The 22324-nt window shown below is 38.0% G+C and overlaps 3 protein-coding genes, 1 long non-coding RNA gene and 1 other non-coding gene across 14 annotated transcripts in view; 4 read left to right on the top strand and 1 right to left on the bottom strand.

The window, feature by feature from the left end:
* Positions 1–22324, top strand: part of COL12A1 (collagen type XII alpha 1 chain) — a 1021934-nt gene that overhangs the window by 691504 nt on the left and 308106 nt on the right. The gene's annotated exons all lie outside the window — the stretch shown is intronic.
* LOC126952142 (cytochrome c oxidase subunit 7A2, mitochondrial) overlaps positions 1–22324 on the top strand; it is a 1153643-nt gene that overhangs the window by 983767 nt on the left and 147552 nt on the right. Inside the window, exon 1 of one of the 5 annotated variants that reach the window (XM_050786536.1) lies at positions 19744–19762. The exons of the other annotated variants lie outside the window; for them this stretch is intronic. The gene's annotated coding sequence lies outside the window, so the exon portion shown is untranslated. Of the gene's footprint in view, positions 1–19743; positions 19763–22324 lie in introns of those variants that run through there. 5 annotated transcript variants of the gene reach the window in all.
* FILIP1 (filamin A interacting protein 1) overlaps positions 1–22324 on the top strand; it is a 200570-nt gene that overhangs the window by 86163 nt on the left and 92083 nt on the right. The window lies entirely within an intron of this gene.
* LOC126952149 (uncharacterized) lies at positions 5046–21047 on the bottom strand. 3 transcript variants are annotated; one of them, XR_007724802.1, is made up of 3 exons: positions 20982–21047; positions 19182–19371; positions 5046–5489 (listed from the first exon to the last, which is right to left on the bottom strand). It is a non-coding gene; the product is annotated as an uncharacterized LOC126952149 (long non-coding RNA). The 3 variants fall into 3 exon arrangements; XR_007724801.1 differs by lacking the exon at positions 19182–19371 and adding an exon at positions 18469–18552 and having other exon boundaries at positions 20982–21045; XR_007724803.1 differs by having other exon boundaries at positions 19182–19367; positions 20982–21025.
* On the top strand, positions 5322–5530 carry LOC126954136 (small nucleolar RNA U3). Its single transcript, XR_007725565.1, has one exon. It is a non-coding gene; the product is annotated as a small nucleolar RNA U3 (small nucleolar RNA).

The following is a 22324-nucleotide window of genomic DNA, read 5'->3' as shown; positions in this document are numbered from 1 at the left end:
GCAGGCCAATGGCAGGACAGGCAAGAGAGGGCTGGAAAAACTGGAATTTGGGCTATTTGCATTTAGGGTTTCTGGTATGGCAGCGTTGTTTTGTTTTGTTTTGTTTTTTGGGACAATCTTGCTATGTTGCTCAGGCCATGGGCAGTGGCAGTGGTACAATCAGCTCACTGCAGCCTCCAACTCCTGGGGTCAAGTGACCCCCCACCTCAGCCTCTCAAGTGCCTAGGACTATAGGTGCATGCTTTGTGGCACATTTTTAACTAATGCAGGGTCTTGGGTGTGGTCCCGGGAATGGAAGTGAAAGCAATTGGAATGAATGAGGTCAAGAAATAGTGAAGTTAGGACATTGGCTAAATCTTCCATTAAATATTGAAACCTCCTAGGATTATGGCAGGATTTGGAGTGGAGTGCAAGTCTGTGTCATCTAACAAATATGAGCATTGGGGACCAGAAGGTCAGTAGATAACTGGATAACTGCTGCCAGCCTACTTTTTCTGAAGTGTTTCTCTGATCATTTTATTCTGTTGCTTAGGAATTTACAAGAGGTCCCTACACCTTATCAGATAGAAGTCTAAATTGCTTAGACTGGTCTGAAAAATCTCCCTCTTAGCTATGAAACCTCATCTTTAGAGCTACTTAACATGACCATTCCTATCTAATCAGGCAGTCTCTACATTTTTTCCCCATACTCACACATACAATCTTAAAATACTTGCAAGACATAAATTGAGGCTCTCAAGGAAATTCAGGATATGTGTTTATTTTTGCCCTATCCCATAGTTTTCTCTTGTACCAGTCAATATTTCTTTTTCTTTTTCTTTCTTTTCTTTTTTTTTTTGTATTTTTTTGTTTGTTTGTTTGTTTTTGTGTATGTGAGACAGGGTCTTGCTTTGTTGCCCAGGCTGGAGCACAGTGACATGATCACAGCTCACTGCAGCCTCAATCTCCTGGACTCAAAGGATCCTCTTGCCTCTATATAGTTGGGACTGTAGGCATGCACCACCACACTTGGCTAATTTTTTTGAATTTTTGTAGAGATGGGGTCTCACTATGTTGCCCAGACTGGTCTTGAACTCCTAAGTTCAAATAATCCTCCCATCTCAGCCTCCCAAAGTGCTAGGATTATGGGCATGAACAATTACACTTGGCCCTATTCAGTATTTCTTTAGGGGCCACTGAAGGTTTACCTCCTCAGTGAAGCATTTCCTAATGACTTGCTCCCTGATGCTTATCTTCCTCCTACATTGATCCTTCATGAAGTGAACCATAGCACTTCATACCCCCACATTTCCTAAGTATTTTATGTACTTACACCTTGTTGCCCAAAAAAGCTTCCTGGGAGAAGCTGTGTCTTCTGCATCTTTCACCTACCTCATTATATCTAGAAAAGGGTTAGGCATATCATTGTTAGTCTATTAGAAACTGGTGATTAATCTTGAAATGTTCTAATATTTATATACCCTATGAGACAGTCATAAGATTAATATTTTTAACATCTACAAAACACTCTGAATTATATAGGAAAAGTATAAGTATCATAATACATAATGTTATTATTGAATTAACAGTAATGGTCATAAATATTTACAATGATATTCCTACTACAATACCATGATTCTATTTTTCTGTCACCTTTAACAAGAGATGTCATAACTCCATTGGGAATGGTGATAATCAATTCAGATGGAATTACTTGTGCAACCAAGAACAATAGGCTTATCCTTCAGGGGTACCATTTATCACTTTTTTCTTTAAAAATGGCTTTTCTTTTACTAAATGAGTTCCATTTGTCACATGGGAAGGCCTCCAGTAGAGTCCCTGTGCTTCTGAAGAATGAGGCTTTTAGTTACTCTCTATGCCTTTTTAAATTGATGACTCACCTGCACTTAATATGCTCCATCTTTAGAATCTCAGGCTGAGGTCACCCTGAGTGAGGCTGCCCAGTGAAACCTCACACCATCAAAATGGTAGGCGTGCTGAGAATGGCATGTCTTTGCTAAGTTTAGGAGGCAACAGAGAGACAGGTTGCTTTCTGATTAAAATCAGGACCAGATCTGATTATTTGTTGAATACGATGCTTCAGAATCTCATGTGTCCAGTAGTATTGTTCGTATTTTGGCAAAGAGCTTTGTTGTCTGAGTTTCATTGTTTCAGGCAGAATACTTTTAGAGCTCCTAATAGAATCAGAAAGTTGGCTTTCCTGCAGTGAGAATAATGTCCTCATTGGTGTTGTAGGGGAGAACTTTAGTTTTATTGAGAAACATAAAAAAAGATATATTAATAAAGAAAATCTCTCATAAATCCTTTTATTATTTTATAGGAATCTGGTCATGGGAAGATACCACATAAGGGTAATATGTGAAAGATGGAGATTTCCCCCTAAATGGCTGCAGCCTGCATTTTCCTCAGTGAAAATGGTCTTTATTTAGTAAACTAAATTATATATAAATATTACAACTTACCTGTACAAATATTTCCCAATTATTTGGGGATGTTCTCTTTTTACATGGAGCATTTTCAAGTAAAATTAGTTTGTACACATAACTGGTATGAGAAATGTATGTTAAGCAGAGTAGGACTTGGGCATGATGAATTTGTGATTCCAGAAGGACTTCCAGGAGAGATGTCATGTAGAACACTGCCAAATTTGAAGCTCGGGAGGGATAAGGTCTAGAACTGTGCTGTACAATAGAACTTTATTTGAAGAAAGAAATGTTCTATATATGCCTTGTCCTATAGGGTAGCCATTAGCCACATGTGGTTTGCAGACTCTTGAAATGTAGCTAATAAGGCTGAGGAACTAAATTGTAAATTTTATTTAATGTTAATTAAATTTAAGTCACCACATGTGGCTAATGGCTGCTGTATTGATCAGCATGGATATAGAAAAACAAACAAGGTACTAATCTGAAGAGACCATGGTTGAAGCAAAGGGATGAGAGAGTAAAAGGAAAAATTAACACCAAGGAGATTCCCTTAGAAATTATCTATGGTTAAGGGTGGTAAGAGAGAAAAGAACTGGCCAAAGGGGGAAAAAAAAAAGACATGGTTAAAGAGAAAGGAAGGCCATCTGAATGAAGATGTGTCATGGATGCAAGAGAGGGAGAGAATTTCAGGAAGACATAGTTCTCAATGCTGCCACAAAGCTGGAGAATGAAAACTGACAACAGGCTGTTTATTGAGCCAGCAATTAGAAGGTATGTTTTCCAAGGAACAGTGAGGGTTGATGCCAGACTACTGGTGTCCAGAAGTGCTTAGGCAAACTTCACTTTTGACAAGTTTGTGGACAGATGGTAGGGCTATATCTAAGGGAATAGTAGGGATGGGGAAAGGCTTTTTGTTTTGTTCTGATTTTTTTTTTTTTTTTTGAAAGAGGACACTTAAACACTTTATATATGTTAAATACAAACTTCTTTCATAATTTCCAGTCCTACCCTTGCTCTCTTTGTCTTCCACAGATGCTTTGATGTAGAAGTATTTTACCTATAAGATTAAGATCGTCTCAACTTCCTTCCACAGCAAAAATACTCTGTTCATTGCCTCACCTTTCTTTACTTCCCCCTTCACTAAAAGTAAAGTGTCTCTTTTTGTCAAAGCTACTTCTGCTCACTTGATCCTACTGCCTTCCCATACTAACATATCTCCTACCCTTCCCTCCCCCATCCCTGAATCTCCCATGGCCTTTAGCACTAGACTGTTGGGGTCCTGGAAACTTTGTAAATTAAGGGAGCTAGATTGATCAAAGCTCCTGTGGTTCTTTAGGCATGGAATTATTTTCAGAAAGGTCTCCACCCTCTAGGGAATATGGACATGAAATATTTGGGTCCCCTTTTTCTAACCTTCTCCTGACTATATACATGCTCTTCTTTCCTCCCTCCGTTCTATTTAGATACCTGTAGCCTCACAGAGGTAAATTCATCTCCTCTTTTTCTACATTGACTATTTTTAACAAGACTTGTACTTGTCCATGTTTGTCTTTTAAAGAACTATTTTAAATTAACAACTTCTTGAGGATAGATGGTGTCTATAAAGCACTTTGATAGGTGCTTTTTGAAAATTACTTTGTAGTTGCAATCAGTAAATATAAACTGTGTGCGTGTGTGTTTTTAAATAAAGGGTATATTTCCAGTTCAATTTTTTTCTAAAATATTACATGTTAAATGCAAAGAGTTGGCTTTGGCGGAACCTTCAGCATAGCGACCAAGAGTGAGGCTGTTCCAAGGAAACAGGAAACAGGTCACGATGAATACTCTGGATTTGTTTTCTACCTGTCACAGTGCCTAACACCTGCATCACTTTACCTGTTTTTTCCACAGATGTGTTAGGCCAGTATTAATGGCAGAGATGTTTCTCAGCCAGGAACCAGATGGGTTCCAGCTCTGAGGACACTGTCATCTTAATGTCCCGATTGCTGGGTGAAATGATAGTGTGCCTGGAATTGCCTTTAAAAGGCTCCAACTCCTCTGTTTCAAAAAAAACATATGAAGAGATAGATGGTGCATTATACTCTTCAGGTTACTTTGATGTATGTTTAAAACTTTTTCATAATACAAAGAGGAAAACAAATAGCATGAAATGACAAAAGAAAAATAATGTCTATGTTGCCCATGTGACTTTCTTGCACTGCCTAATATATGCTAGGATTTTCATTATTTTATTTAATAATCACAATAACCCTAAAAGTTTAGAAGAGGTCCGAACAGAAGCCCAGAGGGTTTAAGTAAACTCCATTAAGAGCACCTCCTTATAAAGTGTACCATGCTCTTCTGACCCCAAACCCAGTGCCCTTTTGTTTCAGCATGAATCTCCAAAATCTGTGGCATCACATTGTTTTCACATTTTGTTTTTAAATAATTCCGCTTTGTGCTAAAGACTGAAAGCTAATGATTTTAAATCACAATAAACCAACAAATGTATATTAATGTCCTATTGTATGGCAGTAAAATAATGTGCTGCTATTGTCTTAGCAGTCCAAGTTGAGGAGCAAACTCACTGGAAAAGAGAATCCTATTTCACAGATAAGAAGAGGAAACACCAATTGTTTGCCAACAGGATTTATTTTTTCCACACAAAACAGCATATTTTAAAATTCACAAAAACTTGGAATATCTTTTTTGGTCTGTAAGTCATAACTTGAATTGATGTTTGGTTTCCCTTCAAAGGTCTGCTTTATCTCCTCAAGTGCATCTTACTCTTTTTCATGCTTCTCAGTAGGAATTTAACAACCTGAACAATAGAAATCAATTGTAATAAACTCAATGCTAACATAGGCCAATGCCATTGTCAAACTGGTGATTGAAAAACATTGAAAAATAAAGTAAAATTCTATGCTTTGAGGAGCCATTTTCATAGTTTGTTACTAGAGAAGTTTCTCTGAGCATGGAGTGTACCAGAAAGCATGAAGAGGAAGTGCAGTGCTCTTGCCTTAGCTGTGAAATCCGTTGCTTCATTGCAACCGCCATTTTTCATTGATGGCCCATCTTCTCTTCCTTTGGGAGAGAAAAGAAGGGGAGGATGCAGTCTGAGTGGTTAAAAAAAAGGTATAAATTTCACTTTAAGATAGGTGCATTTTGCTGGCTTACACTATTCATGTAAAACTTTTTAAAAGATAGTTATTAAATGTTTTTAAGAGTAAAATGTAGACCAGCATGTCTAGACCATAGTGAATTTAAATTTTTATTGACCGAAATTAGTGACATGTCACTGTACCACATCACTTACAACTTTTAGCACCTTGACATTGTTTAAAGTGCCTAGTGCAACCTTTAGCCTCTTTTTTATTCTCTTCTCTCTTCTGAACAGTTTCAGGGACACTCTTGAAAGTCACTGGGCTAATACTTATAGATACAGAACGGCCCCTTCTTAGGTTCTTCCTTCCTCTTGATCTTCCCTCCTTTTGGCCTCACTGATCCTCAGGAGACCTCTCCTAGTGTAGTGGTGATGGAGGGTTTATTCTGAAGCTCATGTGACCTGCAGTATCTTTAGGTTTGCAGGTGAGGTTACAAATGCAGACAAGGTAGTGGAATATGTTTCTTTGCAAAACTCACTGGCCCAACTGGGATTGAAAACGACCTCATAAGTACTACGTCAACCTGTCACAGACCGGCTTCAAAACAATGAAAGGATCAAAGTGACTCATATCACATGGCTGTCAACAGAGAAATATTTTTTCCAAACTCTGTATTTAAGAGAGAAAGCAGGGTATTGACGAAAATTGTTGGAATTCTTTCACTGTGAGAGTGCATAATCAAAAGAGGACATCACTTTGATGAAATAAGAACACTGTAACGTGAATCTTTTCAGTTAACATGTAATCCTATCTGTGGATGTAGTCTTGTGCTTCAACAATGTATATATTTGTATTGGCAGGAAAGGACCTCTATGGACCTTTCCAAACAGCAGCCATTAATCTCTAGAATACTTACTCTGATGTTAAACATTTCCTCATCAACAGCCTGAAAATAAACATGAAACAATGTGCACAAATTTTAGCAGCCTCTGGGCCATCCCTTTGCCCTTCAAAAAATAGATATAATGAAAGTACATTTGCAAGTCCATGGTTCTATGAGGATCAGCTCATTTATGAGGAAAGTCAGCTATAAACCAAGATTTTGCAGGTTCCTCAGCAGATGAAGGAAACCGTCTCACAGACTCAAAACACATATTTGCACCAATGAAAGTGAGTGATCCTTGAAGAGTGGAAGGAAAGGGATCTTAACATTACTGTTTTTGAACTTTAAATGGCTCTGCCCTGAGATGGGATGTTATAATTCCTGCCAACTTGGAATTTTATATATGTATATATGTCTTGTGTGTGTATGTTATGTTAAAAAATCTATATGTGTATATATATATACACACACACATATATATTCATTTAGCAAACTTTTTAAACCTGAAAACAATGTGTAAGATGAGTTGTGTTCTGAAGTAATCAAAATATGCATGCCTTTTTTTTCTTTAATGGAATGTAAATTCCTGGCTTTGAGTTTAGAAAGGATAAGCATGTGAGCGCTGATAAGATCAATGTTGCATACAGAGTGTGAGCCCTATTTGTAATCTTTGCAATATCTAACATGACTTATTTATAGATGGTTTGGCATAACGTGTCAGCCTGAAGTGCCCGGTATGCTGACTACAAAATACCTGAGCAAAGACCTTTGAAAAGAATCTTACAAATCCTGACTGGGAGACACTTATAGGGTCACTGAAGAGTTGAGCATGGGAAACTTTGAACACTGCACTTTCTCTCTCCAGAAGTAATTGTTTAAGAGACGTAGGCTTCCCTTTGTAGCCTGTGAGACAGGACACAGGTGGTTGTTAAGATCCCATTCCCTCTTGAGTGTCATTGGCTCATTGCAATTACCTTTACAGATATCATACTGTTGCCTACCTACAGCAGAGAGGAGATCAACAGCCTGGCCACTCTTATTTATTATCTACCACCATGTGATAGTGGATTCAACTAACAAGGGTATAATTGACAGGCAATTATGGAATGCCAGGCAATGGAGAGAATGTAGAAGAGTAAGCCACAGAGTCCCTGACCTCACATAGCTGGAGAGACATGATCTCCACTGCCACTGCTTTACTTCAGGCATCCTCACCACCACTCACATGGTTTATTGCAACTGACTCTTAACTGGTATGCCCTTCCTGCAGTCTTGTCGCCCTTTGGCTAATTCCCCAGATCACAGCAAGAGTTAGCTTTTTAAAATATAAAATTGAACAAGTCTGTCTTCTGCTTGGGCTTTCATGGACTGACCCCTGCTCACCACTGCTCACCACTTCAGCATTTTCTTTCACTACATCTCCTCAATTTATGGTCCTGTCATGCTGACCTGTCTGCAGTCCCCTGAATGTTTCCTGTCTTAAATAATGTTGGGAGCCTCTTCTTATTGGAGAGTATTCTTTTTCATTATGTGTTATGCAAATGATTTTAAAGAAAAGGCACTAAGATTGTATGTGTTCCAGGTTGGCTGATGTGTATAGTGCATTTATTTTCTTCATTGATTTTTGTCCTACTTTATTTTTTTATGTTGTTTCCACATCCAAGTCAAGGTCATTAGGTGGAGAAAGGAATTCTCCATACAAACACCTACTGTTAAGCTAGTACTTAAAAGCTTATTCCATTATTTGTCGTAAAATAACTTGCTTGCATATTTCATCAAGGACTCGGGAGAGAACTTCCATTCTGTCCAGGTGTTCAGAAACTTTTATTTTTTGATGAAGTGTCACTACAATGTCTTTTCCAAGGTAGAATCTTATTGTAATCACATGCTCAGGAATCATGTTGTAATTATAAAACAAGACAAGTGTATGGATGGAACCATGCTCTAATTCAGTAGTAAACTTGTATTCAAAAATTAGGCAAAACATCAAAATAGAATTCTAAGGGAAAAGTTTATATATTTAAACATTTTTGGCTTGGCACAGTGGCTCACACCTGTAATCCCAGCACTTTGGGAGGTCGAGGAGGGTGGATCACTTGAGGTCAGGAGTTTGAGACCAGCCTGGCCACGTGGTGAAACCCTGTCTCTACTAAAAATGCAAAATTAGCCGGGCAATGTGGCAGGTGCCTGTAATCCCAGTTACTCAGGAGGCTGAGGCAGGAGAATGGCTTGAACCCAGGAGGTGGAGGTTGCCGTGAGCCAAGATCATGCCGCTGCACTCCCACCTGGGTGACAGAGCAAGACTCCGTTTCAAAAAAAAGAAAAAAAAAGTACGTTAAAACTATTTTAGTTTAAATTTTGACTGGTTAATTCACACATATGGTTTAAAAATTCCAGAAGGGTATAATATATGGAAGTATATATACTATATTTTTGTTTTTTATACAAATGAGAGCATATTTTTTATATATATATAAAAAAATAAATAGTTCTGAAATCAGCCTTTTTCTCTTATCAAATATGGCTTGCAAATTTTTCCCTATTAGTACACATAGAGATTTTACACTTATTTCAGTGACTTTAGAGTGTATGATATTTGGGTACATAGTGCAGTTTCCCTGTTGCAGGACATTTAAGTTGTACCCAGTTTTTTGCTATCACAATCAAAGCTCCATTAATACATTATGCATATGTATTACCACACATGTAAGAGTATTTCTCTTCATTAAATTCCCAGAATTGAAATTGCTGAGTCAAATGGTATATACATTTGTGATAGACTTTGCAAAGTTGCTCTTCATAGGCCTGGTTTCTTACATTCCTGTCAACACAGTACATTATCAGCTGTTTTACCAATTTAGTGCTGTAATTCCTTTGCCAATCTGATAGGTGAAATGGGTATTTTCCAGTAGTTCTAATTTACATTTATCTTATGAGTGAGGCTGAACATCTTTTCAAATGTTGTTAGAGATATTTGTATTTCCTTTTCTGTGACTAGTCTGTTCTTATCTTTGCCTGTTTTTCCATTGACTTATTAGTCTTTTATTGATTAATGATCACTTTTTATATAACAAAGAAATTAGTTCTCTTTGATATAAGCTGTCAATCGAATATTTTTTCCTATCTCATTATTTTTATTTTGACTTTACTTTTGGCACTTTTTGTTATGCAGAATTTGTTATTACTATTATTACCCAGACATCAATCTTTTGTTTTATGGCTTCTAATGTGTATTAAAATTAGAGAGGCCTTCCCACTCTTAGATTATGCAAAATTTCTTTCAAATTTTCTTCTAGTACTTTTTTCCCCCAAGTTTTCTTATTTAAATATTTAACCCATCTGAAATTCATCTTAAAGTGAGCTACTTTACTTTTTTGTGGGTGGCTGTTAATAGCAGTCAGGGTCTAGTCAGGAAAACAGAAAGTGCACTAGATATTTCAAACAGAAAGGAGTTAAAGGAATTTGGTCATACAGATGTTAGAAGCCTAAGAGAGTAAAAAGAGAATGCTGAAGTAACCAGAGATGGTAACTGCAAGAAGCAGCTATCACCTCTAGGGCTGAGGAAACAAAGAGAAGACATAAGATGACTAGTGCATAGGACTACAGAGGAGGAATCCCTCTGTGGAGGGCTTACTGCCCAGCCTCTGCTAGTACCTCTGAGGGAGCTTGATGAGACTAGTTGTGGGAGGCCTGAAGAACCAAGAGCCGCAGCTAACTGCTACTACTGGAGCAACATTGTCAGAAATAGGATAAAGTAGAAAGGAAATCTTTCTCCCCATCCCACCTTTTAACATTCCTCTACTCACTCCAGTTAGCAGAACCCAACAGAAAGCAGCTAGTACAGGAACCTGGGAAATGTAATTTGCAGAATCTCAGATTTAGTATCACAGAGTAGAATAGATATAAATGGTTTTATAACTGAGAGATAATGAGTAAACAACCATTAATTGAACAAGCTATTTTACCCTATGATTTGAAATGTCACTTTTATCCTATAATATTTAAATCTACTTCTGGGTTTTCTAGTTTACTCCAAAGATTTATCTACCTATTCCATGCTCTAGTATTCCATGCTCTAGTACCATAGTTTTAATTATTGTTGTAGCATAATATGTTTTTATGTATGGAAAGGCCAGTCCTTTCTCATTATGCTTTTCTGAATTTTCCCAAATATTCTTTTTTACTTTTTAAAAACTTGGCTTTTTACTTAAAAGATCTTCAAAGGAATTTTAAAAGTAAGAGCCAATTTTAGGAAAATTATATTTGTTTTCTTTCGGCTATTGTTTCATTATTTATGGTGACCTGAATCTTCATATATTAGGTACTTAATAAATATATGTGAATAACTTTATTAACATTTAAAAATGTCATTATGTCTTTTTAAAAAATTCCATCTCTATGTACTTAAAAACAGTTTTAGTTTTATTATGTTGACAGTGATTGGGTTAAACAGAGAAAGTGGAGGGATCCTTTCCTTCGTCAGCAGTTCTTTATTTACTTCCCTGTTTCTGAGTCAATGTGAACCTCTAGAAAGAAAGAGGGACCAAACTAGGTAGCTTTGTGTAATACAGACAAGAGATAATGGTGACTTGGATTAGGGCAGTGCATTAGTCTGTTTTCATGCTGCTGATAAAGACATACCTGAGACTGGGCAATTTACAAAAGAAAGAGGTTTAATGGGACTTACAGTTCCACGTGGTTGGAGAGGCCTCACGATCATGGCAGAAGGCAAGGAGGAGCAAGTCACATCCTACATGGATGGCAGCAGGCAAAGAGAGAGCTTGTGGAGAGAATCTTGTGTTTTTAAAACCATCAGATCTTGTGAGACCCATTCACTATCCTGAGAACAGCATGGGAAAGATTTGCCCCCATGATTCAACCATCTCTCACTGGGTCCCTCCCACAACACATGGGAATTTTGGGAGCTACAAGATGAGATTTGGGTGGGGACACAGAGCAAAACCATATCAGGCAATAACAGTGCTGGTGGGGCGAAAGTGCTAAGATTTTGTATAAATTGTGTAGGAGAGCTCATTGTATTTGATGGCAAGTTGAATGTGGGATATGTGAGAAAGAGATTTGCTAAGCTTGACTCCAAGTTTGTTTGCCTGAGCAAATGGGAAATGGGTTGTCATTTAGTGAGATGGAGAAGACTACAGGTGGAGAGCAGACAAGTGGAAACCAGAAATATAGTTTTGCACAGGAAGTTTCAGATGCTTAGACAAGTGGAAACCAGAAATATAGTTTTGCACAGGAAGTTTCAGATTTGAATCTGAAACTCTGGCATTTGAATATGAATCTAGAGTTCAGGGAAGAGGTCTAGGGTGGAGTGATCAATTTGGAAGTCACATGTATATAGATTCTATTTAAAGCCCTTGAAATCCAGTAAAATCATGAAGAAAGCAAATTTAGATAGAAAAGATAAGAGGTCCAAGGACTAAGCCCTGGGAAATTCCAGCACTGAGAGACTGGGAGGATGAGGAGGACTCAGCAATAAAGAATGAGAATGAGCAGTTTGAGAGGAAAGAGGAAAATCAGCAAGTAGGGTGTCTTGGAGTAAAAGTGGAAAATTTTTCAAGGCAGAGAGAAAGATTCAAAGTGTCAGATGCTGCTGATGTATCAAGAAAAATGAGGAGTGAGAGTTGACCATTGAATTCAGCAATAGACAGATCATGATTTGCCTTCATAAAAGAGTTTCAGTGGAGTACTAGAAGCAGAAGCCTGGTTGGAGTGGGCTCAAAGAAATCCCACTCACTTGGAAGGAGAGAATATTGGAGACAGTATGTATAGGCAATTCTTTCAGTGAGTTTTATTGTATAGGAAAGGAAAGAAATGAAGTGGGATCTCCCGGGGAAGTAGAGTCAAGGGAGGATCTTGTTCTGATGGAAGAAATAACTATTTTCTATGCTAATGAGAATGAGCTAATATGGAAGGAAACATTAACAAAAGGCAAAAGGCTGGAGCAATGTCCTAGCTAGTCAAAAGAGGGTGGGATTTAGTGAATGAAGTAAGAAGTTTGTGTTAATTAGAAGCACTATCAGTTTACCTCTAGTAATAGGGGAGAAGGTCACATATACCAGCAAAGATGCAGTAGGTGTATGAAAGTGATAGGAGATTGTGGAAATTCTTCCCAAATTGTTTCAATTTTCTTGGTGAGTCAGGGAGCAATAGGGTAGATGTGTGATTTGATAAGGCTAGAGAAGTTATGAAATAGTGTATGAGAGTGGACCAAAGGAATATAGTGTGATTTCTTGATAGAATTAACAGCCCAGTTAAAGTTAGTGACCATGAATTTGAAATGAGATCAGTTGGCATGAGTTTTTCTCTGGGGAGAGAGATTTAACCAAGGCTGTAATTTGACCAAGAGAGTACAATCACGTGAGAGAATGGGCATGACATTAAGGGTGTATGCAATCGAAATTTAAGCTGAATGAGAAAGAAAATGAGTGCATGGAAGGAGAAGGGTGAAGGCCAATCAGAAGATGACAAAAATCAATGAATTATAATGTGCTGCCATCAAACCACTGTTGGATTTTGAGCTCTAGAGGGAATAAGCTGGAAATACAGAAGATGATGCTGGAGAGTTGAAATTACAGATAGTTGTAATTTTTTATAATAATGGCAAAAACTAGGGTATGACCATACAAGTGAGGGCTGAGGTAGTATGAAGGACAGAATTATGAGAGCAGAGAAGTTCAGGGAACTGGGAAGTCAGAACACCAGAAATATCATCTAAGAGGATATGGAAATCACCAAAAACTGGGAAAAGTAGTATTAGAATAACAGCAATCCAGAGACAAAAATCTTCAAAGAAGGAAGGAAAATGAATGACCTGGGGGTATTGAATGGCCCATGACTATTGATATAGTTTGGATGTGAGTGCCTGCCCAAATCTTAGGTTGAAATGTAATCCCCAGTGTTGGACATAGGGCCTGGTGAAAGGTGATGGAATAATGGAGATGGATTTCTTATGAATGGTTTAGCACCACTCCCCTTGGTACTGTCCTCATGATAGTGAGTTCTTGTAAGATCTGGTCATTTAAATTGTGGGGCCAGGCGCGGTGGCTCACGCTTGTAATCCCAGCACTTTGGGAGGCCGAGGCAGGTGGATCACCTGAGGTCGGGAGTTCAAGACCAGCCTGACCAACATGGAGAAACCCCGTCTCTACTAAAAATACAAAATTAGCCAAGGTGGTAGCACATGCCTGTAATCCCAGCTACTCGGGAGGCTGAGGCAGGAGAATCGCTTGAACCCGGGAGGCAGAGGTTGCGGTGAGATGAGATCACACCATTGCACTCCAGCCTGGGTAAAAAGAGTGAAACACTGTCTCAAAAAAAAAAAAAAAAAAAAAAAGGTGTGGGGTACCTTTTGCCTTGCTCTCTTGCTCCTGCTTTTGTCATGTGACATGCCCGCTCCCTCTTTGCCTTCTGCCATGATTGGAAGCCTCCTGAGGCCTCCCCAGAAGCAGATGCCACCATACTTCCTGTACAGCCTATGGAACCATGAGCCAATTAAACCTCTTTTCTTATAAATTACCCAGTCTCAGGTATTTCTTTACATTAATAGAAATGCAAGAATGGACTAGTACAGCTATCAACAGAAAGGATATAATTAATATTATCTGATGACATGAGAATAAAAGCTAGTATATTTTAGGAAGCAGGGAAAGAGAATTATTTGGAAGCAGTGATGATGAGCAAGGAGGAAAATCTACCCCACATCCAGGCCCATTGGTACAAGGAGAGTGGGATAGAAACTATCTGCTTCTAAGTTGTTGGACAAGTGATGTCCTCCGGAGAGAGCCAGTGTTCCTTTAGAGAAGTAGTTCTCAAACTTGACCGCAGGTGCACAGACCATATCCCAGACTAATTAAATAACCACCTCTGGAGGTAGGAGCCATAGACCTATATTTTGTTTGTTTGTTTGTTTTAAGTTTTGGATGATTCTAAAGTGCAGCCAAATTTGAGAATAACTACCTTAGAGCAAGGAGGTGAAGGGAACATTCTCAGAAGAGTTTGTGAACTGAGGAGAGTTTACTTGTGTTGAATGTGAGTTTCAGAGAGCACAGTGGAAGAGTCTCAGGAGATGGGGATAGGAGATATAAGATATTAGAAAAAATGATGGCAAAATAGATAGACCGCTAGCCAGACTAATAAGAAAAGAGAGAAGAATCAAGTAGACACAATAAAAAATGATAAAGGCGAGATCACCGCTGATCCCACGGAAATACAAACTACCATCAGAGAATACTATAAAAGCCTCTACAGAAATAAAGTAGAAAATCTAGAAGAAATGGATAAATTCCTGGACACATACACCCTCCTAAGACTAAACCAGGAAGAATTCAAATCCCTGAATAGACCAATAGCAAGTTCTGAAATGTAGGCAGTAATTAATAGCTTACCAACAAAAAAAAAGCCCAGGACCAGATGGATTCACAACTGAATTCTACCAGAGGTACAAAGAGGAGCTGGTACCATTCCTTCTGAAACCATTCCAATCAATAGAAAAAGAGGGACTGCTTCCTAACTCATTTTATGAGGCCACCAGCATTCTGATAACAAAACCTGGCAGAGACATAACAGAAAAAGAACATTTCAGGCCAACATCCCTGATGAAGATTGATGCGAAAATTCTCAATAAAATACTGGCAAACCGAATCCAGCAGCACATCAAAAAGCTTATCGACCATGATCAAGTCATCTTCATCCCTGGGATGCAAGGCTGGTTCAACATATGCAAATCAATAAACGTAATCCATCACATAAACAGAACCAATGATGAACCCCACATGATTATCTCAATAGATGCAGAAATGGCCTTCAATAAATTTTCAACAGCACTTTGTGCTAAAACCTCTCAATAAACTAGGTATTGATGGAACATATCTCAAAATAATAAGAGCTGTTTATGACAAACCCACAGCCAATATCATACTGAATGGGCAAAAGCTGGATGCATTCCCTTTGAAAACCGGCACAAGACAGGGATGCCTTCTCTCACCACTCCTATTCAACATAGTATTGGAAGTTCTAGCTAGGGCAATCAGGCAAGAGAAAGAAATAAAAGGTATTCACATAGGAAGAGAGGAAGTCAAATTATCTCTGTGCAGATGACGTGATTGTATATTTAGAAAACCCCATCATTTCAGCCCAAAACTCCTTAACCTGATAAGCAGCTTCAGCAAAGTCTTGGGATACAAAATCAATGTGCAAAAATCACAAGCATTCCTATAAACTAACAATACACAGCCAAATCATGAGCAAAATCCCATTCACAATTGTTACAAAGAGAATAAAATACCTAGGAATACATCTTACAAGAAATGTGAAGGACCTCTTCAAGGAGAACTACAAACCGCTGCTCAAGGAAATAAGAGAGGACACATACAAATGGAAAAACATTCCATGCTCATGGATAGGAAGAATCAACATCATGAAAATGGCCATACTGCCCAAAGTAATTTATAGATTCAATGCTATTGCCATCAAACTACCATTGACTTTCTTCACAGAATTAGAAAAAAGTATTTTAAATTCCACGTGGAACCAAAAAAGACCCCGTATAGCCAAGACAATCCTAAGCAAAAAAAACAAAGCAGGAGGCATCACGCTACCTGACTTCAAACTATACTACAAGCCTACAGGAACCAAAACATCATGGTACTGGTACCAAAAAAGATATATAGACAATGGAACAGAACAGATGCCTCAGGAATAGCACCACACATCTACAACCACCTGATCTTTGACAAACCTGACAAAAACAAGCAACGGAGAAAGGATTCTCTATTTAATAAATGGTGTTGGGAAAACGGGCTAGCCATGTGCAGAAAACTGAAACTGGATCCCTTCCTTACACATTATACAAATATTAACTCAAGATGGATTAAAGATTTAAATGTAAGACCTAAAACCATAAAAACTCTAGAAGAAAAGCTAGACAATACCATTCAGGACACAGGCATGGGCAAAGAGTTCATGACTAAAACACCAAAAGCAATGGCAACAAAAGCCAAAATTGACAAATGGGATCTAATTAAACTAAAGACCTTCTGCACAGCAAAAGAAACTATCATCAGAATGAACAGGCAACCTACAGAATGGGAGAAAATTTTTGCAATCTATCCTTCTGACAAAGGGCTAATATCCAGAATCTACAAAGAACTTAAACAAAGTAGTAAGAAAAAAACAACCCCATCAAAAAGTGGGCAAAGGATATGAACGGATACTTTTCAAAAGAAAACATTTATATGGCAAACAAACATATGAAAAAAAGCTCATCATCACTGGTCATTACAGAAATGTAAATCAAAACCACAATGAGATACCATCTCACACCAGTTAGAATGGCAATCATTAAAAAGTCAGGAAACAAAAGATGCTGGAGAGGATGTGGAGAAATAGGAACGCTCTTACACTGTTGGTGGGAGTGTAAATTAGTTCAACCAATGTGGAAGACAGTGTGGTGATTCCTCAAGAATCTAGAACTAGAAATACCATTTGACCCAGCAATCCCATTACTGGGTATATACCCAAATGATTATAAATCATTCTACTATAAAGACACATGCACACATATGTTAGACTGGATAAAGAAAATGTGGCACATATACACCATGGAATACTATGCAGCCATATAAAAGAATGAGTTCATGTCCTTTGCAGGGACATGGATGAAGCTGGAAACCATCATTCTCAGCAAACTAACACAAGGACAGAAAACCAAACACCACATGTTCTCACTCATAAGTGGGAGTTGAACAATGAGAATATATGGGCACAGGGAGGGGAACATCACACACTGGGGCCTGTTGGTGGGTGGGGGGCTAGGGGAGGGATAGCATTAGGCAAAATACCTAATATAGATGATGGATTGATGGGTGCAGGAAACCACCAAGGCACATCTATACCTAGGTAACAAACCTGCATGTTCTGCACATGTATCCCAGAACTTAAAGTATAACAAAAAAGAAAAGATGATGGTAGAACAAATACAGATTTGAGTTTGGAGGGTGAAAGGGATGAATTTTCTCTTTGTTTTACTGATGGTTCTGAAAGTACTAAGTCCCTCCACTTTAGCAGCTGCAAAATCAGAGTTACATAAATTGTTTTCTTCATTTGTGGCTTTGGTGAATCCTTAGGAGGCGTGGCTAGGAAAAGCAACGCCAGACACCTCAGGAAGAGATGCTTCAAATGGTTTTGCTGTGATTAAGTCATCTTGAGATGTAAGCCTTGAGAACTCATCCCCCTGAATGTGACACTATCTCCGAAACAGCTAGTAAGACTCAGCTGGAACTGATGTGCTGGTATTGCTGCAGCTCCATGGTGTCTTGCTATAAGCTAGCTCTCGGGATTAAGCATGTGAAGAGTGGCTGTAAGAAAAAGGCTTCAGACTACATGCTTACTGGCCTTGAAGGTCATGAAGAGAGTGAAAGAAGACTCTAGGGATATTCCCATAATATTATTTAACAAGACTGGCCACTGTTGAACATGAAATGAGTTCAGTGCTGAGAAATCTGGCGGTGCTGGTTAACTGATCTCATCCACCTGCCTCTTCTATTTAGTCATCTTCACCGTGCTTTCATCTGACCACTTGCTTGGAGTTGATGAAGCACGATTATGACAGCTCAGAGAAGGTTCCTGACCACAAAAACTCAGTAGAGGTCAATGCATATCATTGTCTGAAACAATAATTTTTGGCAGCTTGGTAACTACAGATATGCAGTAGGAGTTTGAAACAAGCTAGGGAGAACTTGAACCATTTTATTGATTCTATCGTAATCCAGAAAGTTCTTTCCCTGAAACTTTCCAGCTATTAACATAAATCTTGGCCAGTGGTTCTTGGTCATTTATTTGGAAAAAGTAGATACATTGGAAACATTATACAAGCTAGTAAGGCAAATATTTCCCAACATCACAATCAATGTTAGGCTGCCAGATAAAGCTCAGGGTTAGCCTATCCTGTAAAAAAAAAAAAAATTCCTAAGGGGCTACAAGTAATGGGACCATGATATGTAACATGCTTAACCAGAATGCTCCCCACTTTGAGTGAAAGTTGGAAGGAAGTAATCACCTTATAACAAAATTAAAGTTTTCCAACATGTTCCCTCAAGGAGATTATCAAACATACCAACCAGTTCGTGGTTAACTTCAGGATCTGCATATGGAAAGAAGGCATGATATAAATAATGCTATATATATATGTACTTATCTGAAAATTAAGGTAAAATATTGCATTACATGATAAAAGAGTAAGAGAAAAATACATTGCATCAGCTATTTTAAGTTCAGTAAACACATTCCTGTTGCTAATTGACAAGTGATGTATTTGAATACACAGTCAAATATCAGTGAAACGTCAATTACCATTTTTTAGGGCATTGATTTTACAGTCAAAAACTGCTATTGATATGTATGCCAGCATTCCTTCAAGTGTGCCCAATAGCATTCAAATGCTTCTTAAAATATTAATTTTGCCAAAAATTGCACATTTCATGTTTTAAAAATTAATTAGCCTATGAATTAATTCCTATGTGAGATTACTGCAATGTATTTACTAGTGATTTAGCATAATGGAGAGATCTCTGGTCTGAGAATCAGGAGACTGGGATTCTAATGTGCAATCAAGAACCAATTAGTTGTATTCCTTAGGCAAATTATTGACTTCTTTGAACCTCTGTCTTTTTAGTTGTAAATTAAGAAATTAGGTTGAGTGTGGTGGCCCACTCTTGTAATCGCAGTACTTTTGGTGGGCAGATTGCTTGAGGCCAGGAGTTCCAGACCAACCTGACAATATGGTGAAACCTTGTCTCTCCAAAAAAAAAAAAAAAACAGCTGGGCATGGTGGTGCTCACTTGTAGTCCCAGCTACTCAGGAGGCTGAGGTGGGGAGATCAATTGAGCCTTGGAGGTTGAGGCTTCAGTGAGCCGTGATTGTGCCACTGAACTCCAGTCTGGGCAACAGAACAAGACCCTGTCTCAAAAAAAAAGAAAAAAAAAAAAAAAAGGAAATTAAATTTTTTTGTTCTAAATTATTCTGGTTCTATAAATCAGATGGTCTGCTAAGGCTTAGAGCCAATTAGAAGGTCAAAAAACGAGAGTTAAGATTAATCATTCCTAAAGACTTCCCAATGCTATTTCATGCTCTAGAACTTTCCTTTCACCCTTCCTTCCAAAAGGTGGCTTGATGAACAACTAGCTGTAGGAGTAGCCTTCCACAATCTTGCTCCTACTAGATTATAAAGTCATACCAACATAGGATTATGTCCTACTCGTATGAGATTCACCACAGCAACTAGCCACATACTTTGCACATAGCTGCTAAAGGAATAAATTAGCAGATGGAATGAAGGATGTAAGAAGAGGGGGAGGGAGAGAGATAGATAACTAACTGTTCCATTTATGATGTGGAGCTGCTAAAGGAAAGAGAAGAAGTAGCTAAGTCTGTCAACTTCCATCTAAAGAGGGGAGCAGGACAAATCAGAGATATCTGGTAAAGGTTTGATTTAATTACTACAGATGTAAATCACAGTGGAAAGTGATATTTCAAACAAAGTTAACGAAGTGAAATCCTAGTCCAACACAATTATGTGATCTTTTCCTTGGAATTTTTTTTTGTATTAGAGTTTGATCTAAATTTTAGGTTATAGATTCAGGTTAAAAAAAATTGAGAACACTGAAAAAGACTCAATTGAGAAATGAACATAAAAATAGAAGAGACTCGATTAATTTACTGAAAATGAAATAAGCAAGACATAACAGTTATGGTGAAATGAGTATTAGCTGCAATGAAATTTAATTCTCCTTGACCTTTCCATTCTATTGTTGAATTAAAAAATACATATTTTTAGGTGGTACGTATTTGAGAGGTTCTATATGGATGTATGTATATGGCGAATTTATAAAGTATCATATTAAGATTGCAGCTCTGAAGTTAGGTTGCCTGATTTCGCATTCTGACACCACTTATTAGTTAATATGACTGAGCAAATTACTGAACTGTTCTGCACTTGCCTCAGAACCCTCATTTACAAAATGGTGATAATAACAGTGTCTGATAAGGTTATGTGAAGTTTAAATGAGATAATGTTTAAAAAGCACTTTGCACATTACTTGTCTAAGTGCTTCATAATGTTGTTGGGTGGGGGAGATAATGCGTGTGCTACTACTACATTTGTATATCTATAGAGAAAACAATTCTGAAAGGATCCACTTCAAATTATTAATAGAATTAGCCTTGGTGAGTGGAATGTGGGAGGATGTAGCATATACGTTTCACTTTTTCATTAACCACTTCTCTAATGTTGACTTTTTTATAACAAACATTTTTATGTCATAATTTTGTCTTTAAATTTTGATAGATCTAAAGAGAGAACTTACCACTGTAAATTCATTCAGAGAGAGCACAATTCAAACTCATTTATGCAGAATTAAGGTAGTAGAAGATACTACAAATAACAATTCCTTTTTAGGGGGACAATATTTATATGCATATTCAAACCTATGGTCTCAATTAATCCTTTAGGTTAAATAGGATTTTGCTATTTCCACTAGAGTTGAGAAAGTTGAGAGAGTTCCCAGATCTTACCTTATTAGTCACCTAGTGAAGAGCAGGGACAGAAATGACTGAAGTTCCCTGATTCCACAGAGCCCCTCCACTGCCTTATGACATCTACAGTGTCCATCATTCCCCACGGAGCTCCAGTTTTAAAGAGACAAAGAACAGTGCATTTACATAATCTTGAAACCCAGCAGAATGGAGAGTAACAAGTCTTTTGGGGAACTGACTAATTCGTTTTAGATCTATATAAAAACATAGGCGAAGACTCTCAAAATATATGGTCACCATTCTGGTAATTTCTTATCTCCTGTAAGGTTTAAATATATTTGATGTTTTAGGTTTTTGTGGCTGATAAACTGAAGCCTTTCACCTTGTGGCTAATTTAACATGGTTAGCTTTGGTTGAGATCTCATTTTTCTGCCTGCAGATTCACAAGATCCCCCAAAGTCTATTCAGTAATTGTGATGCATTCCTATAGCATTTAAGACTAAGCCCTAAAAGCTTTGCTTTGTATACTTGATCTGTAGCGACCTTTAGAGTTTGCTGCCCATTGAACCGAAGGTCTTCCTTGTGAAATCATAGAATAGTGCCCCAGTTCACTTTCTGTTACTTGATATCACTGAACAAAAATACCATTATCAGTGTCTGAGAAAAAAAGAGATATGGTACCCTGTCTCTTTAACAGTTTAAGAATAGCAAGCACAGTAGAGTTAATTCTTTTGGGGGCTGTGCCTTGAGAATTTTCTGGCCCAGAATCAAACTACAGATAATTAATTATGTCAGTGAAAAGCTCTGATGGCCTGTTCTCTTCAGAAAAAAGTGACATCATCCATAGAATTCTCTGGCAATAAAGCAGAACAAAGCTGTGAGTGCAGGAAATAACAGACAGATGTCCGTGAGTGCATATTTTATCTACTTCAAAGTGCATTGCAAGAAGTCATGCTCTAGGGCTGTCTCCCAGCAGCAGTGGCTTGGCAAGGGGTCTTGGAGAGTCAGAGAAGTTTACAGGATTGGGTTCACTGCCTCACGTGCCCTGGCCTGAAGATTGAAGTGCAGCATCTTTAAGGAAGTTACTAAAAAAAGATGACAATACTCAAAAAATGTTGGCAAGACCATGAGAAGCCAATCAAGTTATGTAGTGTGGGGAAATTGGACCAGATGGCTAAAGACGGCACCACTTGTGGATGATTGTTAGTACAGGAAACATTACCCAGTGAGTTTTGTTCCAGGACTTTCCTTAGCTCTGTGCTTACATCATATTTTTACTGAAAATTGTTATTAACACCTACAGCAACATATAATGGAAAGAACAAATATTTTGGAGTTAGATAACTCTGTTTTTTACTAACGGGATCTTGGTCAAGCTATTT

This window comes from Macaca thibetana, chromosome 4 (genome assembly GCF_024542745.1).
Source record: "Macaca thibetana thibetana isolate TM-01 chromosome 4, ASM2454274v1, whole genome shotgun sequence".
Classification (NCBI taxonomy): Eukaryota; Metazoa; Chordata; class Mammalia; order Primates; family Cercopithecidae; genus Macaca; species Macaca thibetana.
The sequence above is the reverse complement of the archived record's forward strand: the minus strand, read 5'-3'. Positions and strand labels throughout refer to the sequence as shown.